Genomic DNA, 6,000 nt, shown 5'->3' on the forward strand with positions numbered 1-6,000 from the left:
TGAATTTAGTCTGGCATGACTTGTTCTTAATGAACCCATGATGCCTCATAATAATCAGTGATTCTCTAAGTACTCATAGATCATCCCTTTCACATGAATTTGAGAATTTTACCAGGAAATGATATGAAGCTAATCTATCTATATTCTTCTTCTGACTTTCAAGATTTGAGAAATTGTATCAGGCTCATCTGCTTGTAGAGTCCTGTCTTTTGAGGCTTGGGACAACATTTGCCCGGCTCCAATCCTGGAGCATCACTATTTTACCTAATTATTCCTGTTAACTGAGTGCTAAATTCTGTTGTTTTTCTGCTACTGAAGGACTATTAGCGTTGTGAGTGCCCTCTAAATTTAGTACTTAGGAGCAAAGCCCAGCTGCTAAAGCCCTGCCTTAGTTATAGTTCTGGTACGGAAGGCAGACAACAGGTAGAGTTTGTTATCATTAAACTCCCTCTTCTCCTCCTCCCCATTCTCTGCCTTCTAGTTTAATCCCCTTTACCTCCCAATCCCCATTCCCTTATCTTTTTGCCACCCAACAGATTATACCATATTTCTTTTTTTTTCATTCTAAACACCAATTTTGGGAATTTGTGGAGGAGGCATTGATAGTTTTACTGGTCTAAACTAGAAGGCAGAGAGCTCTCAAACTTATTTTCATGGGGAGATATTTTCCTATTCTAAAGAATATAGCCTTCCTTCAATCTTCCCTACCTCAATCTTGCATCTTCAAGAATCAAAGACCTTATCAGTATATACAGATGTAAGATATTATTGTATGTTTGTGTTTCTACATAATTCTTTATTTGATCTGGATGAAAATGTTGTCCTACAGGTAAGATGGTTTATGGAATATGGAGATGGGGCTGCATCTCAAATGTAGGCCATTTGACTTGAGTCCTGTGCTCTTTTGAATACAGCACAGTCTTTAATTCCAAAGGAGTTCTGCTCAGACAAGAGTCTACACTTCACCTTGAGACATTTGAGCTCCCCGACTTTTTCCAACTTCTCTTGGCCCCCACTAAATATACACCTGTGGCCAAGGCCAGTCTAGGAATGGACTGAAGAGAAAACCCAAGAACCCCAGCAGCACATTTAATCTGTACTGTGAAGTCTAGCCCTCTCTTAAAGACAACCGTACACAGTATTGATTAATTATTTCTTACTGGTTTTATCTTCTGGCTGACTTGTAAGCCTGCTAAAGGAGTTGGTGTCCCCCACTTCCTTTTGAGGCTCTGCAGGGCTCACATCAGTTTGATGGTCAAAGTAGACACTCAGATACTTGTGGGTTTGACCTTGAGAGTCAGGCAGACAACCCAGACCACAAAGTATAGTTTGGACCAGACTGTAAGTCACAATTCTTACATCTATTCTCAGATCTCTCTTCTATTTCTGTTCTATTTAGACAAGAGAAGCAGGTAGTTTAAACTGTCTCTGTCTCCCTTTCTCCACGATCCGAAACAAAAATAGTTTTTTTGTATTTTAAAAAGACAGTAACAGTTAGGTGACAATGGATAGAGGGCTAGAGTTGGAGTCAGGAAGACCTGAGTTCAAATTCTGCCTGAGAGAACTCCTGAGCTTTGAAACCTTGGCAAGTCATTAAGCCCATTCAGCCTCAGTGTCCTCCTCTGTAAAACTTAGATAATAATAGCACTCCCCTCCAACCCCCGGTTGCTGTAAAGATCAAATGAGACAATATACATAAAGCATTGTGCAAATCTTAAGGTACTACATAAATATAAGCTATTATTTAATAATATGTGTAGGGAACATTCTAAGAAATACAGTCACAAGAATATAATGTCCATTACCACAGATCACTCCTGAGCAGTCCTGGAATAAGCCATCTCTGCCTCCAGAATTTGCATCTTACCCCACGTTTTCTGCCACCACAGCTATAAGGATGTGGCCGCCATATGTAACCAGAGTAGAATAGATACTTCTGGCTTTTATAAGCTTGTGTTCACATTTTTCAGAGGATAGAGAGCTGGACCTGGAGTCAATAAGACCTGAGTTCAAATTTGGTCTCACATGCTTACTAGCTGTGTGGCCCTGGGCAAGTTTCTTAACCTCCGCCTGCCTCAGTTTCCATATCTGTAGAATAGGAATTATAACAAAACAAAACAAACCAGGGTTGCTGTAAGGATCAGATTAGACACTATTTATGCTTTACAAACCTTAAAGCGCAACTGTATAGAAATGTCTGTTTATTGCTGTTGTGGTTTTTGTTATTTTTCATGCAACCTTGTTGTTGCCTTAGTCCTTCATTCTCAAAGAGGACCAGTGACAGTCTGGAGCGTGATGTCCTGATTTGCAAATGAACTGGATTTAAGTGAGGCAGGGCTGTGAAGAGTTGTCAGCCTCAATGTCTCCTCTAAGGTCATCGGAGTCTGGTGGCAAGACATAAGTCACAGCACCTATCTGAAATCCAGTGGCAGTGTCCCAATAGACTAACCCCAGAAGTCCTGCAAGTGGTCAGAGAGGAGTTAGAAATGGCATTAATTAGACATAAGATGGGAAAACTGAGGTGAACTGCATACAAAGGAAATCCGGGCTGGAGGCAACACAATTATGAAGTCATTGAAGGATGAATTCCCAGAGTATCTGAAGCAAGGAAATGTCCGGAAATGCGTAGAAAAATCCTGGATCTTATTAATGCTGAAAAAAGCAACCAAGGGAATATCAATAACTTTCAATTCCTCTATAAAAATGTAGGTTCAAAGGTTCATAGACTTAGGGCGGGAATGGATCTTAAAGGCCATTGAGTTCAACTCTTCATTTTACAGATGAGAGAACTTTGGCCCAGAGAGCTGGTGACTTCTTCAGGGTCACACAGCTAGTATGAGTCAGGTCTTCCTGCCTCCTTTAGGGCTTCCTGACTCCAAGACCAGCACTGCATTCATTATATTATGCTGGAAATCACCTACACATTCATTGAGGGCATCTTAGATTAGCATGTTCATAGAGACCAGGAAGGCTTTTGTGAATGATTTTCCAAATTCATTCACTTTTATGTCTTTCAACAAGGTGTGTCCCATCCATATACTGAAACAGAGCCACAGAGTTAACTGTTTTATGACCTTATGATCATACGTCAGGGGAGGCTTAAACAGGGAGAGGTATATGCACCAAAGGTGTTCACCATCATGATGGCAGAGATCTGGCCAAATGGAAGAGATGGCAAGGTTCTCTCTAGATGCTCCTTTGGGTGGCTGGCCTTGTGTGGGTTGCACCAACCTCCAGATTATTGCTGAGCCTATCATAAAAGATCCAGAACGACAAAAAAGCAATGAGCATTGCCCAAGGTAAAATTTCAAGAGTGTCAGAAACAAAATAGGAACCAAGCAAAACCACAAAGTCTTACTCTCGGTTCCCAGGCCTCTGTCTCAGCTATCAAAAAAAAACTTTAGATGACCTCACACTAGGATGTCCATGGTATACTAGTGCTAAGAAAGGCCAAAACCAGACTTTCAGTCTAGTCTGTTAGTTTGAGAAGACAATAAAGGCAAGAATCTTAGCAATGGAGAATGGAATGTCTTCAATAAGTCTCCTATATCTGCACTGTCAGGCAGTATTGGTTTTTATATTACCTCATAGTGAGCCATGGAGACCATTTTGGGGGATGAAGAGATAACTTTCCCATTTCCAACAACAGCAAGAATGATCCCTCTTGGCAAATTCATGGCTTATCTTGGCCAATATTCTGTTTCTGACAAAGGTACTGAGTGCCATGCTGTTATTAAAAGATATGGCTGTCCTTAATGCCATCAAAGGCTTCCTAACAGCAAATGTTTCTTTTAACCTTTATTGAGTGAGAAGACACAGAGGGAACTTCTCTGACAGGCACTTAAAGCCTCTTAGAGACAGCCTGGATGGATGATATCTCATTTTGAAGCTAGGAAGACCTGAGTACAAGTCCTATCTCTACCCATAGTAACTGTGTGACTCTGGGCAAGTCACTTAATCTCTTGGCAAGATTAGTGAATTGAGTCACTAAGTCAACAAGTTTCACTGACAGTGCCAACCCTCATTGGTACAGATAAGTTTCTTCATCTGAGAATTCCCTTTATCAAGGAAATCATAGGTCCATTCCTATTCCCAACTAACTCTTACTTGATTACTACTAACATTGGAGCTAGATTGAGGTGTTTGCTCAACTTCTATGTGACATTACAATTTATTCTTTTTTAAAAAAATGATTTTAGCTGTTAGTATGTTGGGACTATGCCTGATGTCAGCAGTGTTTCCTTGGGTAGAAGAGAATTCCTTTTTCCTTGCCAATTATTTAACTAGGGCATTGCCCTAAGCAGTTTTTCCATGAGGAACAGCATATGCTGCTTTCTACATGGATGCAAATGAAATACTTTAGCTCATATTAGTGCTGTATTTAGAGACTCAATTAAAACCTCACTTCTCCATTTAAAAATATATTTTATGTTTTATATTTATGTTATATATATATGTGTGTGTGTGTGTGTATGTGTGTGTGCGTTTTCTATAAAGACAGTTTTTCACAGTCATTTAAAAAATTTATGTGTTTTAAATTTTCTCTCTCCTTCCTGTCCCCTCCCCTGGTCCTGAGATAGTAAGCAGTTTGATGTAGGTTATACAGGTTCAGTCATGCAAAACATATGACCATATTAGTCATATTGTAAAAGAAGACACAGACCCAAAAGAAAAAAAACATGAAAAAATTCAAAAAGTGAGAAATTGTATACTTTGACCTGCATTCAGGCTCCATCAGTTCTTTCTCTGGAGGTGGACAGCATTTCATGAAATAATTCTTTACCAAATGAAATAAATTAAATCTCATCCATCTCCAACCCTCATTAGTAAACCTTATTTTCCTTGGGGCTGGTGATGGGGTAGGGAAGCAAGAGGAAAAGAAGCAAAATTATTAGCTATGTGCAAAGTCAAATATCATGACAACAGAGGGGAAAATGTTTTTAAAATGATTCTCAATGTTCAATGAACAGCCCAGTTTCCTCAAGTGCTAGGCTCTAACAAACTTTTAATAAAAAACCCAAACATTTGGACAGTCAAATAGTTGCCTTGGAATTAATTGGATTTGACTTAAATTCATAAAGCACTCGTCTGATAATTAACAATAATAAGATACCTTGTGTTCACGTCACATTTTATAGGTGAACACTCACTGTAAAATATTAAACTGAAAATGTTTTGAGTACCCTTCTGATGGCTCACTATGTGTCTGTTACCAGAGGACTAGCCAAGTTCAGTGACTGAGGCTCATTACCCAAAGGGCGGCCACTAGGTCAGGATATTTTTTTGACTGCAGCAAATTTGTGGAGGGAATATTCCACTGATGACAGTGGAGAACTTTTAATACATTGAAGTAAGCATTCAATTATGACTTTGCTGAGTCATAACTAACAGTTTTGTGCCTGGGGCAAGCAAAACACAAATGCTTCTTAAATTCAGTTGAAGAAGAGAGGGAGTGGAAATTCCCTGGACACTGTACTTACTATGGGAAGTAAGCCATGGTCTAAGAGTTGCCTATTTTAACTAATTAGTGTTACTAACTAGGTGCTAAACAAGTTTCTCTCTGTACTGCTGAAAGACTAAAAGTATTGTCAGCACCCTTCTAAATTTTGGTGCCCTGGAACAGCTAGGAAGATTATTCAGCTTGGAGTCAGGAAGACCTAAGCTCAAATCCCAACACAGACACTTACCAGCTGTGTGACCCTGGGAAAGTCACTTAACTGCTGTCTGCCTCAGTTTCCCCAGTAAGTATACAGGGGTAGTAATAGCACTTGCCTCCCAGGGTTATTGTGAGGATCAAATGAGATAAAAATTGTAAAGTACTTAGCACTGTGCCAGTAGGTGCTTAAAAAATATTTATTTTCTTCCCCAAGTACCCTGGAACTTTGCTAGGAAAAGATATTAGTGTTTTTCACTTGAAATTTGTAAACTAAACACCTGCTACAGTAGCATTCAGGAGGCATCTCTCTCTCTCTCTCTCTCTCTCTCTCTCTCTCTCTCTCT

General features: G+C 39.6%; 1 protein-coding gene across 1 annotated transcript in view; it reads left to right on the forward strand.

The window, feature by feature from the left end:
• MYRFL (myelin regulatory factor like) overlaps window positions 1-6,000 on the forward strand; it is a 169,331-nt gene that overhangs the window by 162,334 nt on the left and 997 nt on the right. The gene's annotated exons all lie outside the window — the stretch shown is intronic.

The sequence above is a fragment of the Petaurus breviceps genome, unplaced genomic scaffold, assembly GCF_028583685.1.
Source record: "Petaurus breviceps papuanus isolate PSGF00001 unplaced genomic scaffold, PetGlider_PUasm1.0 154, whole genome shotgun sequence".
Taxonomy (NCBI): Eukaryota; Metazoa; Chordata; class Mammalia; order Diprotodontia; family Petauridae; genus Petaurus; species Petaurus breviceps.